We start from the raw sequence: 25,306 nt of genomic DNA on the forward strand, positions 1-25,306 counted from the left end.
TGTAACTTTGGGGTACATAAAAATATTTGGAATTATTTAAACTTTCTGAATCTTAAGCAGTAACAAATATCAACTGATTTATGGTCATCTGCACAGATGCCTCAAACTCAAGTTTGAAAAACCAAACTATGTCCTCCTACCACATCATGTCTAATCCCACTTCTATCTCTCATATTGATGGCCAAGGACCATGCCTGATCATGTTATCCGAGTTAGGAATCTAAGTTTTCCCTTTGCTTCTTTGTTTAATTAATAATAACATTTAAAAATAGCATCTAAAGTTTTTTCATATATCCCCTAGTCACATTCTGATTCCCTCTTCCTTAGTCTTATCCTTTCTATTTCTTGCTTTAATTATTGTAGCTAACACCTCACTGTGCTGTAGACTCATGCCCCTCTTTCATACAATCCACAAAATTTCCTCTAAATTACCAACAGAGTGGTGTCTCCCAGAGGCATATCAGATCACATAACCTTCAGGCTCACTATTTTCCAGTACTCATGCAGGTCTTAGAGGATTACAATTCAAACTCCTCCTCCTCTGCCTTCTAGAAGCATCATATTCCACATCAAGTACTACCCCTTAAAATGTTTCTCTCTCCTGTCTTCATAATTGCCCTTGCCTCAGCTCTTCCCTGGATCTGGGTATCCCTCTCCCTCTGGCCACCTGGGAAACTGCTATTCACTCTGATTCTCAGTTTAGATGTCCCTCTCATGTGTTAGGTCTTCTGCCACTCATTGGTTAAACTAAGGGAGGTTTCCTGAAAATATCTACACACCTTGTACAAATCATCTATTGTAATGGTGTCTTTTGTTTCTTCCTAGCACATTCCCAGAACATTACTTCTTGACCACCATATTTTCCTAGTATTTAGAATAGTTACTGGCACATAGTGGCCACTGGATAGATATGTATATCAAATAAATTAAGGTATGAATCCTAAATGTAGTGGCCTTTACTCTAATGAGCACCTGATGGCCTAATTGTGCATCTGGGTCATAAGAGCAATAGATGATCAATGATCAGCAAGAACAACTCAGAGCTAAAGAGAAAGAAAGGGTGGCAATGAACTAGAAAGTAATGAGGGGACTGGGTGCTGAGTGGGACAAAGGACAAGGTAGGAACCCACAGAATCAGGATGGGTGAAGGAGGTGGTTCAGGAGAAACACATTTCAGTTGTTTCCTGTGGAACTAGTTCTATTCTGTGTGGTCATTTGCTAATGTTCCTCCCCTCTTCCATCATGATAACCATAAATCATGGATGTGTGTATGTGAAGGGGTGTGTGTGTGTGTGTGTGTGTGTGTGTGTGTGTTTGTGATTGTGAAGAGACAGAATTTGGAGACAGAAGTAGAGGTAGATGTAGAGACAGATATAGAGGTAGAGAGAATGAGAAAAATCTTTGTATGCCTTTGAAAATAATCGGTGCTGTGGTTTATGTTGGGTGGATGTGCTACAGCACCTCGACCATGATTTCACACTCAGTATCCAAGCAGTGATGGAAACCTTGTGAATTCCTGGAGAAACCTCAGACATTGGCTTTGGAATTAAGGATTTGGTTCGTCTCACCTTAAGAGTGAAGGGTGAGGAAGCTCCTCACGTGATGGTGGGGAAAGAAGACTCCTGAAAAATGTCCATTTTGGGTTCTCATAAACACAACTTCCTACCTTGCTCTGAAAATCTGAATATTTCTACCCAAACCCATAAAGTCATTCTGAAAACATATTCTTTGATGGATTAAGTTACTTCCTCATGCATTCCCGCACTGCAAGTAATTCAATAGTCTTGTATCTTATAAAATGTCAGTCCTGTATTTCTACCTCCTGAGAATCACTGTTTTAAAGAACACACATCATGGTGCATCATCACCCATTACCTTAGAGACTGGTTCTTGAGGACTATTTTTATGGAGCCCCCCAGGTTTTCATTAGCTCACATGACTTGTGGCACTGTACTTGTATGGGGACCCTTGGGGAGCTTTATTACCCATTATATTATGGCACTGCACGGGCCAGGTAGCTCCGTCATTAGGCTGAAAGAAACAATAAGCACCACACTCTCGGGCACAGCTTGGGCAATGCCATCAGATCAGAGGGGCGTTGCAAGCTCAGAGATGGCACTTAATGGTCCACAAAGTGCGGAGGGTCTGCTAACTTCAACTGAGCCTCAGCGCTCCTTCCTTTTAGAGGATAAGAAGAAAATGATGTGTAACCGTCCATCACTTAGATATTCACTGGGTAGCTGGGTTTACTGAAATTACTTATTCCCAAGCTTCTATACACATATTTCCTCTTCTAAAAAAAAGAGAGAGAAAGAAAAAGAAAGAAGCATGGTGTTTTCGCTGTTTAAATTAACTAATCTATTTTTAAAAGAAATTTTGTAACAATCCTTGCAAAATCATTTTGTTTTGTTCCTATTCTGTCTCCAAAAAAGTTCATAAATTCAATTAAATGTTTTCTGCTGACGTTAGTTTTTTGCACTGCTCTGACTTCTTCTCTCCCTTCTAGACTAGTAACAGGGCCACCAGATAGATCCTTTAGTTAATTCATGGTTATTATTAGGGTTTTCTTTCACCAGGGTGATGAATGATAAGAGCTATATTCCCTTTAATCAAGCATCTTGGAACTAAAAATATATCACCCTCTTGCAATTCTCCCAAACCTGATATACTGAGGTGCTTATAAACTTTGATAGACGAAGCTATTTGACAATATTTTCTCCTTGTTCTAATATTTCCGCTGAACTAGAAGTGTCTTCTTGATTTAATTTATTGTAATAAATGTTTATATGTCGCTGACAGACACTCCTAATATCAGTGACCACAAGGCTCTAGAGAATCAGGCATTTCTTTAGACAATTCAGTTTTGAAGCTTAATCAACACTTCATAATTACTTACTCGGGGACCTTTATCTTTACACAGTTTCCTCATCTCACTGCACCTTGCTTATCCATCCCAAATCGGAAAGTCTCAAACCTGCTTATTTTTAATTACTTCCTCATATTGTGGCTCTCCCTGGACCCAGTACATCAGCATAACCATATTATAGATAGACACAGAATAAAGATTTAAGTAAATTGAGAGACAAGTCATGTTTGTGAATGTGAGGGTAAATGCTGTCAAGATGTCAACTTCTCACCGATTTATTGATAAATGTAGTATCAATCCAATTAAACTTTTTAAAAATGATTTTTTAGGGACTTGAGAATCTCTATGTTGACCTGGAAACATCAGATTGTGGCTTGGTAAGAAGACGCATGTCCTTTAAAAAAAAGTGATAAGAAGAGGCTTGTTTTTTGTACATCTTAATATATAACATAAAGTTAGAAACCAAAGCAGTGAGACCAGAGGGACAGAATAAGAGAGGAGAATGGTTAATCTCTGCATTTAATAGCATTTGATAAATATAGTCACACAAATAAAAGGTCTAAGAGATGCTGGGACAATTGGTCACACTTTTGGAAAAATACAATTAGGCCTCCAACTCTTATCTTACACCATCATAAAGTGTACATGGAAGAAAAAGTGTACACACATAAAACATAAAGAAATCAGAGGAGAATGTAAGCAAATGGTAAGGAGGCTCTTTCTAAGCAAAAGAGGGGTGGACAATTTCACAGCGAAGAAGAGAGAGATGAGACCACAAAGTAATTAAGTTAAAACTTCCAGCTGCTAAATATTAGACAAAAGAAGTTAAATTTCAGATTGAGGCATTTATTTCAGACAAACTTGACAAAGTATCCGTGGTCTCAACATACCATAAGTTAAAATAAATAAGACACTAATAATCTTATAAAGTAAAGAGGGCAAAATAACTTGAGATAATTTATAATAAAAATACAATAAAATTCTATTTTTATTGCAACCTAGCAATCCAGTGAAAGCAAACATTTAAGATAGCTTTGCCTTCACGATGTGAAAATGTTTAAATGTATGAATCAGCTGTAGTAATAAAAGTTCTGTGTTACTCTCCCACTGCCTCTGTAACAAATTATCACAGACTTAGTGTCTTGAAAACAATAGAAATGTATTCTATTAAGATTCTGGAGAACAGATGTCTCAGTCAGTTTCATGAGGCTGAAATCAAAGTGTCAGCTGAGCCACCACCCTCCAGAGCTCCTGGAGGAGAGTCCATCCTTCTCTTTCAGCTTCGACGGGCGGTTCGCAGTCCTGTTTCTGGCTGCACCATTTCAATCTCTGCCTCCTCCGGACGGCCTATCCTCTTCCCTTGAAGTCAAATCTCCTCCCTGTTCCCTTTTCCTGTGATTACTTTTAGGGATCAGGTGAACAATGCAGGATAATCTTCCCATCATAAGATCACAACTTAAACACATCTATAAAGACCATTTTCTGTATAAGGTAATACTGACAAGTTCCAGAGAAGATAAATGTGGATTTTATTTATTTATTATTTAATTTATTTATTTATACTGTTTATTTTTTTTGAGAGAGAGAGAGTGTGTGAGCAGGGGAGGGACAGAGAGAGGGAGACAGAGGATCCAAAGTGGGTTCTGTGCAGTCAGCAGAGAGCCCAATGTAGGGCTCGAACTCAGGAACTGCAAGACCATGACCTGAGCCAATGTTGGAGGCTCAAAAAACTGAGCCACCCAGGCCCCCCAAGGGTGGACATTTTTGATCCCACCACAGGTCCACCTATTCTGCCAGTGGAAACATAGATTGGGACAAAGTCAGGAAAGCAAATTGGTAATGTGCTTGGCAAATCTGAAGTAACAGTATCCTACAGTTCTACTACTAAGGAAATAAGAAGTCACTGATGGGAAATTATTACAAATTCATTAAAATTATTTTAAAATGGAGAATCTAAATGTTTAATAATGAATAATAGGATCTTTAAATAAATTAATTAAGTCTATGCTTAAGATTATGTTGTGGAAAATATATAATTGTGTAGAATCCATGAGAAAATATTAAAGAAAAAGAACAGTGACATAGATATTTCCATCCCAAGAAATGCATTTTTATATATCTATAACAGCCATATTTATATTGATACTACTAATTCATTCATGTATGCAAAAATTTAGATTGTCCCAAAGGTATTAATGGAAATGTAAGTTTTAATAACATCAGAAGTGTAGTGCAGCAATAATTTATTTTGAATAATGGATTATTTAAATTTCTTGTGTACTTTTTTAGCTTTGTGACTTTTGAATAATACATTTGTTGTTGTTTTTGTTAAGCAACCTTTTTTTCTAGAAATTAATCCATTTCATTTAAAGCATATTTTAAATATTTTTCATGATGACCTATTATTTTTTAAGAATGGTTTAATTTTAGAACAGTTATAGACTTAACAGAAATGCTGGAAACTAGCACAGAGAGTTTCCATTTACCCTATTCCCACATGTAGTAGAAACATGTAGCTCACTCTGCGGGAAGTGGCTACAGCAGACCTAAGAAGGAAGAAATGACCTCTTGACTTACATGCTCTAACGATACTGTCCAGGTGTGAGATAGAAACTCTTAACTTAAACAGCTTGAACCAATATTTCTTCTTATTCCCTTCAGACTAGGAAAATGGTCCTTGTGCAGGGAGAAAAGGAGATCATGTCTTTTTGAAGAGAAGTTAGAAGTCAACACTGGCTCTTTAGAAGGTGTTTTTGTCTTGCAAACCAACTCCTAGAAGGCACCCAATGAATGATTAGGGAGCAGTTATTTACTGAGCCTCTATGCTGGGAGAGGCTCTGAGGATACCATGTGAGCAAAAGTGAGCCCACTCTTCATCTGTAGTAAGAAAATTTTCATTAGAAAGGGAATCACAATGGGTGAATAAAAAAGTAGAGGAAGCAGCAAGATCAAAAGATAAGGGATGAGAGTGAGATCCGCAGCCCAAAAGCATCTTCTTCTTCTTCTTCAGAGACAGAGGGGATTGGACAAAGCTACTCAGTATTTTATGGAGGAGGAATGATGGGTTTCTGTCTTGTGGCTTTTATCTTCTCGTTGAAGTAGGATGGTGTCTGGAAAGAACAAAGTGGGAGTTTTAGTGAGTCAGAAGAAAGAGCTCTGTTAGGAAATATTCAATAGGGATAAATAAATGTGAATAATAGGAGGGAGGGGGGAAGAAAAAGAAAAAAAAGACAGGTGGTGTACCCAAATCTGGGGAGTTTGGAACAATGGGGAAACCAATAAGCTGAGTAATGAGTTTTCTTCTCTATAGTCAATGGATGTTGGACTGAATCTAATAACCTTCAACCATTCAGTTTCCACCACTCCAAAAATAGGCAACAAAAGAAATAAGACTCTAGCATTTTCTGCCTGGCCACCAGCCTCAATCTCGAACTCATTCATCTAGTCCCTCTTTACACTCATTTTCTACACCTGTTCTCATTATTTAAAACTCCTTCCAACATTCTTGGCATCTGACTAATAGCTTGTACCATTCCTCTCTAGGCGACGTAAGAGAAGTTAAGAGATGAAACACTGAGATAAATAATGCTGTCTATCAATTATCCAGAGTAAGTAGGAAATAAATAAGAGTTATTTTCAGAGAAGACCAAAAAATAAAAGTAGGAAAGAATGACAGAAAAGCTACAATGAATGTGAGGAGGTGGAAAAGTTAAGAGACATAACAGTTTGTGGTCAAGAAGAAGAATCTCAACTTTACCATAATGGAGTGAAAATACTTCTGCATGATGATAAAAATCCTGGTGTAGTCATTAGTGTGGAGTGTTGGAGTTGATGAAAGGTTAAGGTTGTTAAAATTGTGTTTTCAAGGGACTCCAAAACTAGAGTATTGGATAATTAACAATGATTCAGATAGTTTTGGAAGTCCCCCAGCACTATGGAAAAGTATTTACAGAAGCGTTGTAATAATTATTTAAGAACAAGGAACTGGTCCACATATATACTACATGCAAGGGAGAGGGTATTTGGGGGGAAGAGAGAGAATGAATTAATATAGGGCAAGAGGGTCAGTGTCACGGTTTTTGTACATATAATAACCTCTCCCTTTTCTTCCTATGATCATAGCATTGGCTGTATGTTTGATTCTATGGGAAAAAAAAAAACCCAGCCATCTTTGTAAGGCTGATAGTGTTTCTGATTGTTTGGTCTAGTAATGAAAATGACTATAAAAGAAGAAAAAACTGGCAAACCCGGAGAAAGCCAGTGAAAGGTTTTGCTTGTTTGTTCAGAACAGGTGAAATTCCTATAAACTTAATAGGAGTTCAATAAAATCTTGCCATTTGCAACCACATGGATGGAACAGAATCTATTATGCTAAGCGAAATAAGCCAGTCAGAGAAAGACAAATATGTGATTTCATTCAGATGTGGAATTTAAGAAATGCAACAGATGAACATAGGGGAAGGGAAGGAAAAATAAGATAAAAACACAGAGGGAGGCAAATCATAAGGGGACTCTTAAATACAGAGAACACAGTGAGGGTTGATGGAGGGGGGTATGTGGAAGGTATGTGCTATATGGGTGATGGACATTAAGGAGACACTTGTTAGGATGAGCATTGAGTGTTATATGTAAGTGATGAATCACTTAATTCTACTCCTGAAACCATTATTACACTATATGTTAACTAAATTGGATTTAATTGAAATAAAAAATAGGGGTGCCTGGGTGGCTCAGTGAGTTGGGCATCTGACTTCGGCTCAGGTTATGATCTCGTGATTTGTGGGTTCAGGCCCTGTGTCAGACTCTGTGCCTATAGTCCGGAGTCTGTAGCCTGCTTCAGATTCTGTGTCTCCCTCTCTTTCTGTCCCTCTCCTGCTCTCTCTCTCTCTAAAATAAACATTAAAATTTTTTTTAAACATAAAATAAAATAAAAACAAGAGGAAACATTTCTAATCAAATTTGAGAGGAAGTCCTGACAGTTGACCTATAACAAATTTTTAGCTCTTCACAGATACAGAAATAAAAGGCTGGAAAGGTAAATGGATCTTTGCAAGTAAGAACGCAAAGTCAAGAATCTCTGTTGTCTAATCTTTAACTAGGAGAACAGAAATTCATCCCTCAAATTCCAGAATCAGCCTTCTTTGTGGTTTTAGAGGGCAGACCTGTCCCTCTCTCTCCTCCACCCATCCTTGACTCCAATGATCACCAAGGCCAAATGCAGAGAGACTCTACTGTTGAAGGAAGGTGGACGACAGGACAGAATCTGGTGAGGGCAGCTGTGTTTCTTTTCACTTTGTTTCTTCCTTTTTCTTTTCTTTTAAAGGGACACCCCTCCTGCTCCCCCGGTGAGGATCCCTAAACTCCTTTCCTATGAAAACTGGATTCTTGTACCTACAGTGCAGCATACACGTAGGACTGTGTTTTCAAGGGCGTCAGTCGCCTGTTTCTTTGCTATCCGTATAGCCAAAGGAAGAGCGCCACGAAATCTTGTGGGTGTACACAGAAACTCCATTCCTTGATCTGGCAGTGCCTAAAACCCACCTGAACCTAATGAGGATGTCCCAGGTACCCTAGCTACAAATCACAATAGTTTTTTTGCTTTAAATTTATTTAAATTCAAGTTAGTTAGCATACAGCATAGTATTGGTTTCAGGAGTAGAACCCATTGATTCATCACTTACCCAATACTCATCCCAACAAGTGCCCTCCTTAATGCCCATCACCCATTTAGCCCATTCCCCCACCTCTCCTCCAGCAACGCTCAGTTTTCTTTTTTTTTTAACAGTTTATTGTCAAATTGGTTTCCATGCAACACCCAGTGCTCTTCCCCACAAGTGCCCTCCTCCATCACCACCACCTCTTTTCCCCCACCCCTCCCCCTTCAACCCTCAGTTCGTTTTCAGTATTCAGTAGTCTCTCAGGTTTTGGGTCCGTCTCTCTCCCCAACGCTCTTTCCCCTTCCCCTCGCCCTGGTCCTCCATTAGGTTTCTCCTGTTCTCCTGTTAGACCTATGAGTGCAAACATATGGTATCTGTCCTTCTCTGCCTGACTTATTTCACTTAGCATGACACCGTCAAGGTCCATCCACGTTGCTACAAATGGCCATGTTTCATTCTTTCTCATTGTCATGTAGTACTCCATTGTGTATATATACCACATCTTCTTGATCCACTCATCAGGTGATGGACATTTAGGCTCTTTCCATGATTTGGCTATTGTTGACAGTGCTGCTATGAACATTAGGGAACATGTGCCCCTATGCATCAGCACTTCTGTATCTCATGGATAAATCCCTAAATAGTCTGAACAATACATCATGTGAATGAGAATATTCCTGTGGGTGTCCTTTATGTGTTGATGGTTGACAAAATCAATGTCAGTCACTCCAACCATGACAGAACTGTGGAGTCTCCTCTCTACCCACCGCCTTACACTTTAATGCTTTTGTGACTCTGTCGTGGTAAACAGGCAATTACTCTGCTAGTTATGATGTGCAGTTGTGAGAAACATGTGAATTAAATAAGCCTGAAATTCCACATGAACCCAACCTTTGAAGGACTAAACCTTTGTTTTAATAGTTTGTTCTTCATAGATGTCTTTCTAGAGATAGCATTGATTTTTTTTAAACATTTTTATTTATTTTACAGAGATAGAATGCAAGCGGGGAGGGGCAGAGATAGAGGAGACACAGGATCTGAAACAGGCTCCAGGCTCCAAGCTGTCAGCACAGAGCCTGATGCAGGACTAGAACCCACAAACCACGAGATCATGACCTGAGCCAAAGTCAGACTATTAATTGGCTGAGCCACTTAGGCGCCCCAAGATAGCATTGGGCATTAATAGCTGATGATTCAAGTAACAGAAATGTACGTAGAGAAAAGAGAAAATTATCAAATAGCTCAAAGAAAAAATTAAAAATCACTTACAACTGAACCATAAAAATATAATTTTAAAAATCACCAATTTTAAGCTATATCTATAAAATCTATCTATAATAAATATAATAATGTATATTAGATAGATAGAATAAATTTATTAAAAAGATTTATTATTTAACATTTTATCAGGAGAATTTTCTTACTATCTTATATTAATAAATAATATGTACTTACCCATGTTTTATTATTGGTCATTTAGGTTTTGTTTTTAATTTGTATATATTATAAATAAGGTTATACCTAAATGTTTGCTTATGTTTTAACATATATTTGACAGATGGTAGAGAATTGAAACTGTTGGATCAAAAGATGACATTTTTCTAAACTTTGAATATAAAGTTCTTCCAGAAAAGGAAGCATTAAAAAAACTCCTATTTTCTTTTACTCTCTCATCTCTGGGTGCTGATGCATTTTACAAGCCTCTATAGTTTGATAAGTGAAAAATATTCTAATTCTATTAATTTACATTTTATTTCTAGTGTTGGGCCTCTCCAGTTTATTTTCAATTTGCTTGTTTTATTTCATGAATTGTGTCTGTTCTTTGCCCACTGTGATCAGATTTAGCCTTTTCCTTATTATTTTGCACAAATGTTTTGATTTTTATAACTTGAAAATGGTTTCCCCACTTTTTTGGCTTTCTGCACAACTTTACTTATGCATTTATTCCATTTGGAAGCCTATTACTTACATATAACCAAATATGTGAGAAATTTTATTTGAAGTTCTCTGCTTTTTTTTTTATATCTGTCGATGTGCTTTTTTTTAATTTATTTTTTTTCCATAATAGTTTATTGTCAAATTGTTTTCCATACAACACCCAGTGCTCTTCCCCTTAAGTGCCCTCCACCATCACCACCACCTCTTTTCCCCCCTCCCCCTCCCCCTCAACCTTCAGTTCGTTTTCAGCATTCAAGAGTCTCTCAAGCTCTGCATCCCTCTCTCTCCCCAACTCTCTCTCCCTCCTCCGTTCCCCCTGGTTCTCCATTAGGTCTCTCTTGTTTTCCTGCTAGACCTATGAGTGCAAACATATGGTTTCTGTCCTTCTCTGCCTGGCTTACTTCGCTCAGCATGACACCCTCAAGGTCCATCCACTTTCCTACAAAGGGCCATATGTCATTCCCTCTCATTGCCATGTAGTACTCTACTTTTATGGTCTCTGTGTGAGATTAGATAAACACTTCCAAAATTTTCTTCTAGGTGTTTTAATATTTAAAATTTTTCATTGCGTTTCATTATCTATCTGGAAAGTGTCCTAATGCTTTCTATTATTCTATATAACTCACGCAGCCTCGGCTGAAATGGATTTGCACCTTGTACAACAAAATAAAATGAAGCATAATTTATTTTTTTATTAACAACAAAATAAACTTTTTAAAAAGGTAGCTCATATATTGACAAATGAAATGCTTCAAAAGTATTAAAGACATACTGAAGAAATGTAGGATGTAAATTAATTAAAAGTGGGTGCAAGGGTTACTGAAGGGGTTGTGGAAGGGGCTATGGGCTAAATGGGTAAAGGGCATTAAAGATTCTGATCCTGAAATCATTGTTGCACTATATGATACCTTGGATGTAAATTAAAAAATAAATTAAATTAAATTTTTAAAAAAACTGGGTGCAAGGGGATAAGCGATGCTAATAAAAAATATTTAAATGGGAGAAATACCTACCTCTTTTTTTTTCCTTTAGAACTATAATGATAGTTACCTTATAGTTTGTCACTTCTCTAAATGTTTATTCCTTTTTTAGGGCACATTCCATTCCTGTGCTGCCCACATGCGGGGAAAAAAAAAGGAGCAATTTGCCCTTCATCTGGTTACAAAGTTATTGTAAGAAAGAAACATTTTCCAGGCCTATTGACTTTGGAACCCCTTTCAACAGTTGCAGTGAGTGTGCTCTCTACGTCTAGAACTTTATTCTACCAGTGTTCTCAAATGTCTTATGTCAAAAGAGCTGAAAGCCATTACAAAATATTGTTTTTATCTAGGAGACTAGAGAGGAGGACTGAGTCTTGTTCTGGGTTTGATTTACAAAGAAGAATTCAGGGAACGAGCTTACACACGTTAAAATCCATGCTTGGGACGTCTGCGAGGACAGTCGGTTAAGTGTCCAACTTGGGCTCAGGTCATGATTTTGCTGTCCTTGGGTTTGAGCCCTGCGATGGGCTCTGTGCTGACAGCTCAGAGCCTGGAACCTGCTTCGGATTCTGTGATTCCTTCTCTCTCTCTCTCTCTGCCCCTCCCGTGCTCATGCTCTGTCTCTGTCTCTTTCTCTGCTCTCTGTCTCTCTCTCAAAAATAAACATTAACAAAAAATTTTAAATAAAAAAATTAAAAAAAAATTAAGATCCATCCTTGCATCAAACTTAGCAATGAAAAATACATACTAAGTGGAAATGATCACTTTCTGGCCCAAGGCAGAGAGTGATCTTTTATTTTTTATTTCTTTATTTGAAAAGAAATTTAATGTGTTTATTTATTTTTAAGAGGGAGAGAGACAGAGTGTGAGCAGGAGAGGGGCAGAGAGAGAGGGAAACACAGAGTCTGAAGCAGGCTCCAGGCTCTGAGCTGTCAGCACAGACCCTGATGTGGGGCTCCAGCTCACAGAGTTGTGAGATCATGACCTGATCTGAAGTCAGATGCTTAACAAACCAAGCCACTCAGGCACCCATGGAGTCATCTTTTAAATTCCACATAGTAAACTTCCATAAAATATTCACAATAACATTGCAAAAACAAGAAACACAAATGAATAAAATTATTCACTTCTATATTCTCCTTAGAGGTTAGTATATTGTGTTTCATGAATAGAAAATGTTTTATGTGATTTCTGGTAAGACAAATACATAATCATTGAACTGTCAATTTATTACTATATTGCATTATGAAAATATAAGCTACCAATTTGAAACATTTGGCTTTGGCTGTATAAGACTGTTTTTGTACCTTGTTTTCTTATGAGTATTTCCCCTACTATTCCATTTAATAAATGATATTCTGTTTCATCATATTCTATTAGGCATTTAAGTTGTTTCTAAGTTCTATGTATTCTAAATAAGGTTAAATTGATTTTTTTTCTCAGCCAGAAATGAATATGAAACTTTGTAGAACAATACATAAAAATCTTAATTCTTGGTTGCCATTTTTAAATATCTCTGGTCTTATAAAGAAATGTTTCTTAAATGGAATATGTGTCATTTACATTCACGATGGGGGGCACAAGATTATTTTTCTTCAATATAAAATAATCCTTACATGTCATTGATTAATTCAGATATTCATGCACTAGATTTGCACACATCATAATATTTATTAACTTAGTTATTTAGTGTATTACATCACAAATTGAGGTACCACGATCAAATCAGTTTTGAAGAATGTGTCATATTTAATAATCTTTATTATGCCAATTTCCCAACATTATTCTTAGAAGTTTCAACTGATTTTAAGTCCACCTACCCATATCAATATTTTGTCTTTGTCTAATTTCAATTTCTCAAATAAATTTTATCTAAGGTGAACTCTTATCTAGACATTGGAATAAAAGGAAAAGGTAACCACTATTCAAAATTTCGAAGCACCAAAACTGAGTTGTTTTTGTTGTGAATAGGGTTCAATTATTATCAAGCCTCTAATTAGCCAATATTAATTATTTATATGAGAGGATATAAATCAATTATGGAGTTTGGGGGATGTTTCATGGATCTTAATTGAGAATGTATGTATGAAATGTAGCAAGAATTGGCTAGGAAATGTATCATTTGTTGAAAAGGTAGGAAAATAATCTTCAGAAAGTTTTCTATCATTTTCACAGATGAAGAAAGCAAAAGGCTGAGAAGTCACTTGTCAAAATACTGCTATTAGAAAAGTAAAACCATATATAACCAATTTTCTATGCAGAAAGGAATGATCAACTTTTCAGAATAATCTAGAAATATTTTCATTCCTGTTTAACATTCCTATTTTCTGTAATTCTTTCTGCACATAAGCCCTACAGCTCCTGAAATCCCTCCAAGAGGGTAAGAAGAGGGCTGGATGACAATTAGGAGAGGGAAAGAGTACTCATGGCATCCTGGACTAGATATTTCTCTTTTGTGATCTTTGTTACTCCACCATTTGCTCCTCATCTTCCACAGCTTGTTTACTTGACTGGCTCCTTCGTTTTGTAGGGCTTTGTTTAACTTTTTCCTTTCTCAGTTGCATTTGCCTGGTACAGTGTCTGGTCATGTAATGCTCCACTGTGGTGTTCCCTGTCTGTCAGTGGAATGAATAAAAGGAAGAAAGGACAGAAGGAAGGAAGAAAGGAAGGAAGGAAGGGAAGAAGAAAAGAAGGAAGGAAGAAATGACAGACCGGTCTGGCAGAAATCTCAATCTCTTGCACCTAGCTCACTAAAGTAACTTTGATTTCCATCACACAAGGAGCAAGAGACAGAACGAAGAAACTAGGTATTCGCCAGTTCTCAAATTCAGTCTTCACACTATTCGTTTCTCATTTTGTTTAGAATTTGGGAATTCATGGGCATCAGACATAGTGATATTCAAATGAAGGATTTAAAACTGCATTCTAGAGCAATTTAATCAGCAGTATTCCATCCATGATACTGTAGAGGCAGGGAATGGAACCATTTTACAATATTGCTTATACTAGCTTATCAATTATAAAATAGATCCTATGGTAGCTATTAATATAGCTGAGAACTTGAAATGGGTATTCAAATGGCAACTCTGAAGTAAGACATTGTAAAATGTCACTGTAAAAATGACAAGGGGTCAACCTGGCACCAATAAGGCATTTATTTAACGTCTGTTAGTAAGGTCATCAGTGAACTGAGAAGTGTTCTTTTTTTGCCTTTGTCGTCCGTCATGTGTGAGGAAACTTACCTGGGAAGATTTAAGCTCTCAAAAGCCCTAGACAGAGACTGCTGGAGACACACTTTATCCAGCAGGAGCAGCAGGTACACACGCAGTCATAGGAGGTCCACATTCTATTTTATTTTATGCTTAAGTAATCTCTACACCCAATGTGGGGCTGGAACTCACAACCCTGAGATCTAGAGTCACATGCTCCACCTACTGAGCCAGCCAGGTGCTCTGGTAGGTCCTCATTTTAAAGGAAACATCTAGGGGTGCCTGCGTGGCTCAGTTGTTTGAACAACTGGCTCTTGGTTTCGGCTAAGGTCATGATCTCACAGTTCATGAGTTCAAGGCCCATGTGGGGCTCTGCACTAACAGTGACATAACAGAGTGGAACCTGCTTGGGGTTCTCTCATTCTCTGCCCCTCCCTGCTCACTCTCTGTTTCCCACTCAAAATAAATAATAAATAAAGTTAATTTTTCTAAAAAAAAAAAAAGAGATAAATCTGGTGCCCTTTCGCCTTCTCCACCCTTCTCCTTCCAACACTACAGAAGAGGGTAAACTCTGCACCCCTGTCCAATTAGATTAGAACTCTTTTTTTTTTTTTTAAGTAAAATCTTGGTGTGTTCCCATGACAGCATTGGACACCATATTTCCAAAAAGATTAATATAATATAGTTAAAGTTGACAAACTCATCTGCCAGAAGTCTGACGTGTACGATGGAAATGTATTAATTTTAACATGAGCCTGTTAGCTGTATTACTGCTTGATAGTTCTTGTCTCAAAGCTGCAGTTTGAATACATTTTTAAAGTTATTGGCTGTGTGTGTTGATAAATAACATAGAACCTACTCTACAATTGATAACCTAAGATCAGCTGTCTTGTAAAATGACTGTTTTCTGTATAGGATTAGGAAAATGAGAAAAGTCCATCACTTTCTTAGCACGAACGCCACTCTTTCCTTCACTTGTCATTGGAATACAGGTTACTCCTGAGGAAATATTTTGGTAATTATGTGTCATGCTTCATTTTCCTTAACTTTCTAGGAAACAAGAGTCAGGTATCCTCCAGCTGAATCTCTTCTTCTGTTCTGTCACACCATTTAATGCTCATCAACTTGCTACTTTAGAAACTTTATAGCAGATGAGAAAAAAATAAGGTTGTTTTAAGTCTGTAATTAAAATTAAAGCTGTCACTTATGTTTTTCTTCCTTGCTGTAATAATATCACTTAGACTTATTACAGTTTGGCAATGTTATGTTTTTGCATTTCTCTGTTTTTCCTTTCTGAAATCTCTTTTCCTGAACTGTAATGGGGCGAATTATCAACTCTGGGCTGTCAGTACTTTTTTTTTCTTCTGAGCTTAATCAAAATATTTGTCCTCAGAGGCAGGGTGTAGATGAGCGTGGTCAATAAAAAGGGCTTAGATTTTAAGTCAGGAAAAGATAGTATCTAGACGTACTTGTGTTACACATAGCTATCATAAATTCTCAGTATTAAACATAAATTCCTCAAACAGGTAAAATGGAATGATCCCTGCTGGAGAAAAACAAAAGCTGTGGGGATTTTTTACTTTACAAAATAGTTATTCACATCATTCTTTTCTATACCGATTCCCGCTAATGCATACTAAGTGGGTTTGATTTGTAAATACCCACGAATGTGCTCTATCATATTGGCTCCATACCCACAGATAGCCCTCCAGATATGGCAGACCGGAAGTTTGGTTCAGCTGCTTGTCCAGGAAAACTGTGTCGCCGGAACTCCTTAGGGCAACTTCAAAATAGCTCTATACGCCATACTGTTAATAATTTTTTAAAAAGCAGTAACCAAACCATTTTCATTGCCACTTTCCATTAATCAGACATTTTAGCCTCCAATGTATATTACCTTATTTCACAGTCATCGTTGTGAAATTTTTCTCCCTATTTTGAGGATAAAGATCTCAGACTTTCCACCCTAAGTGATTCTGTGGAAGGGTGGAGACTCGAACCTGGTTGTTTGACTCCTAGCCCCATGCACGTTCCATTGGGTCACAATTGTTTCATGTCATTGAACACTTGGGACTTAAAAAAATCTGAGTACAGTAAAAACTTGGTTTGTGAACGTAATTCATTCCAGAAACGTTTGTAATCCAAAGCACTTGTATAGCAAAGCAAATTTCCCCATAAGAAATATTGGAAACTCAGATGATTCATTCTATAATCCAAACGTATTCATATAAAAGTGATAATAATACTGTGATATAATGCAAAATAATAAAGAAAATACAAAAAAAGGTAAACTAATTAACTTGCACTTACTTTGAAAACTTTTGTGGCTAGTGTGAGGGAGACAAGAGAAAAGATTATTGTGTAGGGTGACTTTCACTATCACTAGTGGATGTTGACCACAGTAGGTATTAATAAACTCTTGTAATATTCTGTTAATATAATGAAACTGGCAAAAAAGTAGTGGAGAAAAGGGTCTATATCTGCAGGCAGTCTGACCTAGAACGAAGCAAAGCATTCCTAAGCTTACTCTTGTGTGGGAAAGCAAAGGATTGTCCACAGGTGCTTTGAAGTAACAAAAATACACCAGTGCTAGTTGTGGGCACCTTCCAATGTTATGAAAAATCGCTTATTTCTGCCAAACATTGCAGCCTGAGATAGAGCATCCAAGCATGGGGCACAGTCACCCACAATCCCACAATGAGAGAGAGAGAGAGAGAGAGAGAGAGAGAGAGAGACCATTGACTCATTTGTGATCATGTGACACTGTAAGACATGGCTCTTTTATCAAGTTAAAATTTATTAGAAATATTTGCTCATCTTGTGGAACTTTCAGAACAGGTTACTCACCATCCAAGGTTTTTACTGTAATTACATTAGAGGTAGATCAAGAAATGACCGTCTCTTCAAAATTGTTCAGTGTTGTTATTTGTCATCACCTTGGTGCTTATGGACCAAGTTTATTCCACTTTTGAATTCAAACCAGTAACTGTTTGCACTGATGGAGACAGTTGTCTCCCCCATACGCATATTAGTATGTTTTGCACTCTTCCTGAGTCATTTTCTCTGAGCTCCTGATAACTTGTCTTCATTGGGAAAATCCTATTTTCCAATGTTTTAATCCAAAAGAATGATATTTACAAGGCAACAAACATATAAATAAGTAGATAAAAGATAGATAAAAGCAGAATCTGACTTCCAAAAACACATAAATGCATCCTTAAAGCACTGAGGCAAAAAAAAAAAAAATTACGGGTTTTGAAAGGTGATGCTAAGTGTGAGTTCAGAGCAATTAGCTAATGTTTAATAAATAGGCAGGTTGAATTTTCTCCCAATTTGAAATCACTTGAATAATATTTCTAGGGAATCATGTTTATTGTTAGCATATACTTTTTCAGACTACACAGAAGCACAAACTAGACTGGTCATTCTCACTTGGGGGCAATTTTTCTCCCCTGGGGCCATCACTTGGCATGTTCTGGAGATAATGCTGATCATCTCCACTGGGTGAGGGGATGTTACTGACAGCCGTCAGGTAGAGGCCAAGGATACAGCTCAGCATCTTATGATTCCCCAGAAACTCTACCATGATAAAGAATTTTTCAGCCCAACATATCAATAGGGATGAAGTTGAGAGATTCTGTACCAGAGAAGGCATTTGGAATGTCAGAAGCATATACAGGAATGGAGAGTAAAAAGAAAATATTAGCAACTCTGTGATACCAAAACACTAAGGATGTGTGAGAGTGAAAAGAGTTGGTGGCGAAAATGGAATGACCAAGATTACAATGAAACTTTGGTGTCATCTCAATCTGGAGCGAGTTTCTCAGGTAGCTCATGCCATGAAATAAGGTCTTTGCTGGACATGGTCACCCAATGGCCTTCCTTAGCTCCACTCTGTCACCACGGTGAGCCCTGCCTACTTTCTCCCCTTTCACACCTGTCAGTCTTCTGACAATCAGAAGTGAATAGAAAATACATAAAATCTCAAAAGACTGTCAAAGGCCTAACCTTTGGAATATTCTCCATACTCAGTGATGTCTGAGGTTGTAAGAATCTTCAGGCCTTTTCTATTTGCTCCTCTAGATCTCCTTCCCATAGTGCATTCTTGGTTTTCTCTCCCTTGTTCTCTCCTGGAAATTAGCTTTGTTTTTTCTCTGACCTCACCTAAGCACAGAAGAATTGCATCTGTACTCTATTCTTTGTGATTTCCTCTGTTTTCCATTTTGTTGGTGTCCATGTATTTAAGAGAAAGCAGGGAAATTATCGTGTGTCTCCACTATTCTATTTTTAAGATACTACTCTTTTACTCCATTACGATCATCTATCTGCTCTTACTCACAGATGGTCTCTCTAACACACTTCTCCCTTCAGAGTAATCTGGCTTAGGTTAATGCAATCGCCTCACACTGTTACACAAGCTACCCAGTGTGGTTCTGTATTCTTTGCACCATACACTTTGGCCCAATAAACACTTGCCAAGCCCTGTTTTAACACCCTTCTCAGCCATAAAATGGGTTCTGAAGATCTGGAGGTTACCTAGAAGAGCTCAAGTGTGTAATTCTTGAGGAAGTGTACAATTTCTTTGGTTTCAAGTTTAGAAAAACAGCGATTTGTCATGTTTCATATTTCCAAATCGATAGGCTTAACTCATGTGGTTTGCATCTGAGCTATACTGTAAAAAGGAAGTAAAATGTCAAGTTGTTTATTTCAGCAAGATTTCCTTATCTCAAAATAACACTGAGTTTGCTTAATCAGGTCTGCATCCAATAACCTCAGTGGAATTCCTTTGCCCGGCACTACACTCTTTCCAAAAATGACAAATCCTGGGAAAGGAAGAGTTAAACGTTTTGACAATTGTGTCAAAACAGAACAAAAGCAAAGAGTTAACTGAAACAGCAGCTCTCTATTCATGTGGAATAGAGGATCTATTCTCCTGGTCTCACCGCATGCACCATCTTCTTTTCAAGACTGTTTCATTATAGATGAAAGGCGAAGATAGGAAGCTCCAAAAAGACACCTAGTAAAAAAAAAAAAAAAAAAATTCCTCCTTCCTGATCATAAGCTTTCACTTAGTGACAAATAGAAACCCTCTCTGCTGATGTCAGCAGAGCAACATTAGTCTCTCTGCTCTCTGTTGAGATAACTGATCAAAGTCCTCTCTGGAAAAGTAGAGCAGCCAAAGCTTTCTGTTTTGCCTTAGAGACCTTCAGGTTGATTTCAAAGTCTGAAAATCACACTTCTCAGAACTTTGGAAATTGTAGTGTGGATGGCTTTTTTTTCTGTTTTTTTGTGGGGTGTGTGTGTGTGTGTGTGTGTGTGTGTGTGTGTGTGTGTGTTTAGATTAGCTACCAGAATAATGCAGAAGAAATCACTGATATTTATTAGGTGTCCAAAAAGACGTATTGCTGACACTATACACCAAGCAGCCACTTTTTTTTTTTTTTTTTTTTTTTGCACACAAATGACATAAAACAGCCGGTGCTCATTCAGCACACCCACTGAATTCAGATTGAAGTTAGTTTGGGGAAAACGGCTCATAAACATGTTTATTATTTATATAGTTTATATAAAGTGATTTCGCTACCTTAGAACTTCTTGGACACATGTTTATGACACTAATTTGGCAATTAATCATCTACTCCCTTAGGAGATCTTCGTAATTGCTACCTTGGACCTTTATTTAAATTTTCTGTTAGTTGCTATTTTTTTTTTTTGTTTTAAGTTTTTGTAACTTGATTCTTCCAGTAACCTGGAAATTATTTTTTGTATTTCTTACACTTTTTTTTTTTTTTGCAAGCAGTGGAATATAAAGTCCCTCTGAGCTGTGATTTGTTCAGCCAACCAGGATGTCTGGAGAATGTCTGACAGGTCCTAGGACATGCTATTTAATACATACACATACTATTCAATAAATGAAATAAAATTAATAATCTTTCATAGGACTTCCTCTCATTGTGCTTAAATCTGAGCCAAAACCACAGCAAAGTCCATCAATAAATCATTGTTCATTCAACATGCAGACTTGATTCCATATTATTTGTCATTATTTATTAAGCATTAGTATATACAGGCATGCTCCCGCTTAATCCTGAAAATGAACCTGCAGGATAGGGTTTATTTTCCAACTGTATACATGAGAAAACTAATGCTTAGTGGGTAAGTTTTCCTAACTCAAGTACACAGCTTAGATTCGTACACAGGTCAATTTGATTCCAAAGTGGTGAACACACTGAGTTAGGAGATCCTAAGTCTTATATTTCAAATAATGCTAAATAGTGAGTTCTGCTCTTTCTTTGTGAGTTAAAGCTTTATTAAAACATTTCATACTCCATTATAGCATTTTTTACCACCAAAACATTTTAAAAATCAAAATTAATTAGATTCCTGCATTATCTCTGTTATGTGACTATTTTTATTTTTATTTGGTAGATACTGACATTAAAACCAAAAGAGAACAAATACTATCTCCAAAGACCACAGACTTAGATAGTTTTGAAATACTAACTATTAAATTCAACATTAAATACTGAATATTAAAACTCACATTGTCACTGGTTTTACTAAAAACTTTGGCTGGATTTCAATGAAACACCAACAACAAAAACTGCAACAATTGTCATGTTTGAATGCTTGCAAGGTGGCGAGTAATATTCTACATTTTTTTACACACCTGATTTTATTTAATCTTTGTGCTAACTATATGAGACAGACTCTCCCTGCCCCATAGCATAAATAATGATCTGACGTAGAAAAATTAGACTCACAAAACTAGTTTTTGATAGAGACAAGATTTAAACTGACATTGGTCTGAAATTTTTTAGTTTATTTTTAAATTTTTATTTATTTCAAAATTTTTATTTATTTTGAATTTTTTTTGAATTTTTATTTATTTTTGAGAGAGAGAGCAGGGGAAAGGCAGAGAGAGAGGGAGACATTGAATCCGAAGCAGGCTCCAGGCTCTGAGCTGTCTGTCAACACAGAGCCTGACATGGGGCTTGAACTCACGAACAATGAGATCATGACCCGATTTGAAGCTGGAAACTTAACCCAGTGAACCATCTGGGCACCCCAGCATTGGTCTGAATTTAGTATGGGTGTGCTTATTTACCACGCTATACCTACTCCCTGGGGAACTCACTTTGCAAGACAAATCCTAGGTCATGAGACAGCTGCCCAAAGGTAGAAGGAAGCAAGCATGGGGCCAACGAGTTACTCATAGTCTTTGTTAAGCAACACACAAGCATGTAATCCACCAAGAAAGAATGCTGGTTGACCAATCTACTGCTAAAAATAAAAGAACAAAGAGAAGGGTAGTTCCAGGCCATTTGTATGAAAAGATTTCAAAGAAAGGAGAAGCCCTGTGACCTGGAGTAATCAGGGACCACACCACAGGCAAAGCGGTGCTGGATTCACTCAGTCCTGAGGTTACCGAGTCTCTATCACATTCCAGGCTATGCCCCCACCAGAGAAACAGCAGTGAGTGAACCAGCATGGGTCCTTAAGGAAGGATAGGTCCTGGATACAGTCAGTGGGGTAGAGAATTCATAGAGAAGACATGGGGAAAGGAAGACTCGTCATTGAGTTGAGAATGACGTATTCTGGGAGTGTGAGGAATCAGGCTGATCTGAAGAGCTTTTGTGGGGAAGGATGGAAAATCTGACTGGATAGGCCAGACATGGTTACCTTACCGTCTCGAAAATGACACAGAGGGTTTTGATGGGATTGGCAACTGATGGCCTATAAGATGCGTTTTGGGGGAAGAATTTTCTGGGGACATTAAACGGCAGCAACACCAGAAATAAAGCTGTTTGTTATGAGGTGTATCGTAAGGTGAAGTGATGAGTGGGAACGAAAGGACGAGGTAGATGTTAAATGGGAAAAAGTCAGATGCCACATGGTGTTTACTACCAAAGGGAAACTCCACCTATGCGCCTAAAGTAGTGAAATTCTTCAATGTCTGATTTATTCCAGAAATGAGGACCGGGCTAGCAATGTTTCTAAGCCAACAGGCAGCCTAGAACCATGCCGGGGAGCAGAGGAAGAAACCCCAGTGGGAAAAAATGTCCACTGTGGCACAATGGGCAGAGAGTCTAACCCAGACTGGAGACAACTGGCTATGCTTGGCCTTATATCCCGAATGAAAGCGGATTTTTGTCTTTTTGTCTTTAATATATTTACCCAAAGACCCATGGAAAAGTGAAAAATAAAATCACATTTAGTTAAGTGTCTGTTCATGGTCTATGTTATTATTATTCTAATATTTTAATTTGGTTTGTTCTAGAAATGATATGATATGTGGAAAGTGTATGTTTGGTATCTTAATACATTTTTTGACAAATCTTTTTATTGGTTTCTTACTCTTGTGAAATTATGCTACTCTTTCAAAAATCTTGGCCCATCTCTCCTATTCATATGGATTCACATGATTTCAAAGAGGCAATTCAAAACACTGATGAAATGGTTTCAAAACAAGATTATTCATAACTATTGAGACAAATTTTCAATTATATTTCAAAATCAGGAGAGAAGACTTTACCTTTTTAACTTTATTTATTTATTCTGAGAACGAGAGAGAGTGAGAAAAAAGCAAACGGGCAAAGAGAAAGGGAGAGAATCCCAAGCTCTAGTAACAGTGAAAAGTCTGATTCAAGGTTCAATTTCACAAACACTGAGATCATGACCTGAGCAGAAATCAAGAGTCGGACACTTAACCAACTGAGCCCCCCAGGAATCCCAAGAGAGATAATTTTAAAAGGAGGTTGTATATAGATTTGGTGTATATATAAGATCGATTACTTTATAAAATTTAAAACAAAATGGTGACTTTATTTTTTAAATTTTTTAACAAAAGGGTGATTTCAGAGCATGCATTGTGCACTCAAAAATCAGCTAAATATGAATTCAAGACTTAAACATAGACCTTAAACTATAAAACTCTTAGGAGAACATAAAGAAAAAGCTTCATGACATTGACCTTAGCAATAATTTTTTTTTTTTGCTATGGCATTAAAAGTGCAGGGAAAAATATATATAACTAAGAGTATATCAAAGTAAAAAGCTTCTGCACAGCAAAGAAAATAATCAACAGAGTGAATAGGAGAAAATATTAGCAAATCATATATCTGAAAAGGGATTAAAATATCCTATATATATATTATGTTTGTATACATATTTATTTAAGTGTATATATTTACATATTATATCATGTAATTGTATATTTATGTATTATTCATATTATATTTAGGTGTATATTTATGCATATGTATGCATATGTTATCCAAAATATATTTAAAAAATCTTACATATCATAGCAAAAATCCCCAAATACTTGATTAAAAAGTTGCATTTGGTGTCTGGTTAAGTCTACAGACCAGTTGTACTGCTAAAGACCAAATATTTTTAAAATTTTCTTATCAGAAATCTGGGTCTTAAATAAATGTTTGTGTTGTAGCTAAAAAATGACAATCATTTATTTAGTTAGGAACGTGTCATGACCACAAATCAAATGAACATTAAAAAAAACCTATCAGCTTCTTAAAACATACAGAGTAAAGGAAGTTGCAGAAAAAATTAGGAGTAAAAACATAAAATAAAAAATAGTGTACCCTTGGGCAGTGGAAAACCTAAATAGTAAGATCATTTAATTGACCTCTGGGTAAATCTCATTGATCAAGTTAGATCATTGCCCATTTTCATTTCTTTTAAATGTTTGTTTAATTATTTTTGAGAGAGAGAAAGACAAGCAGTTTCTGTGGCGGTGGGAGGAAGCAGAGAGACAGACAGACAGACGGACAGAATCTGAAGCAGGGTCCAGGCTCTGAGCAGTCAGCACAGAACCCAGTGCTGGGTACTCAAACCCATGAGCCGTGAGATCATGACCTGAGCAGAAGTTGGATGCTTAACCCACTAAGCTACCCAGGCACCCCATCCTTCTGTCATTTTTGACAATTCGTTGTCAGTTCTTTTTTTTTTTAAGTTTCTTTATTTATTTTGAGAGAGAGAGAGCATGAGTTGGGTAAGGGGAGAGAGTGAGGGAGGGACAATTCTAAGCAGGGTTTGTGCTGTCCGTCCAGAGCCTGATGGGAGGCTTGAACTCACAAACTGCGAGATCTGGATCTGAGCTGAGGTCAGGAAGCTTAAAGAGCTGAGCCACCCAGGTGCTGTTATAGGGATTTACCCAAGGGATACAGAAGGGCTGATGCATAGGGGCACATGTACCCCAATGTTCATAGCAGCCATTCAACAATAGCCAAATCATGGAAAGAGCCTAAATGTCCATCACCTGATGAGTGGATCAAGAAGATATGGTATATATACACGATGGAGTACTACATGGCAATGAGAAAGAATGAAATCTAGCCATTTGTAGGAAAGTGGATGGACCTTGAGGGTGTCATGCTAAGTGAAATAAGTCAGGCAGAGAAGGACAGATACCATATGTTTGCACTCATAGGTCTAACAGGAGAACAGGAGAAACCTAATGGAGGACCATGGGGAGGGGAAGAGGGAAAGAGAGGTGGGGAGAGAGAGAGGGACCCCAAACCTGAGAGACTATTGAATACTGAAAACAAACTGAAGGTTGAAGGGGGAGGGGGCGGGGGAGGGGAGGTGGTGGTCATGGAGGAGGGCACTTGTGGGGAAGAGCACTGGGTGTTG

General features: G+C 37.4%; 1 long non-coding RNA gene across 1 annotated transcript; it reads right to left on the reverse strand.

Annotated features, from left to right (window-relative positions):
• Positions 1-3,220: 3,220 nt before the first annotated feature.
• On the reverse strand, positions 3,221-16,638 carry LOC115296650. Its single transcript, XR_003910980.1, has 3 exons — positions 16,548-16,638; positions 5,444-5,976; positions 3,221-3,260 (listed from the first exon to the last, which is right to left on the reverse strand). It is a non-coding gene; the product is annotated as an uncharacterized LOC115296650 (long non-coding RNA).
• Positions 16,639-25,306: the final 8,668 nt, after the last annotated feature.

Source organism: Suricata suricatta, chromosome 7 (assembly GCF_006229205.1).
Source record: "Suricata suricatta isolate VVHF042 chromosome 7, meerkat_22Aug2017_6uvM2_HiC, whole genome shotgun sequence".
NCBI lineage: Eukaryota > Metazoa > Chordata > Mammalia > Carnivora > Herpestidae > Suricata > Suricata suricatta.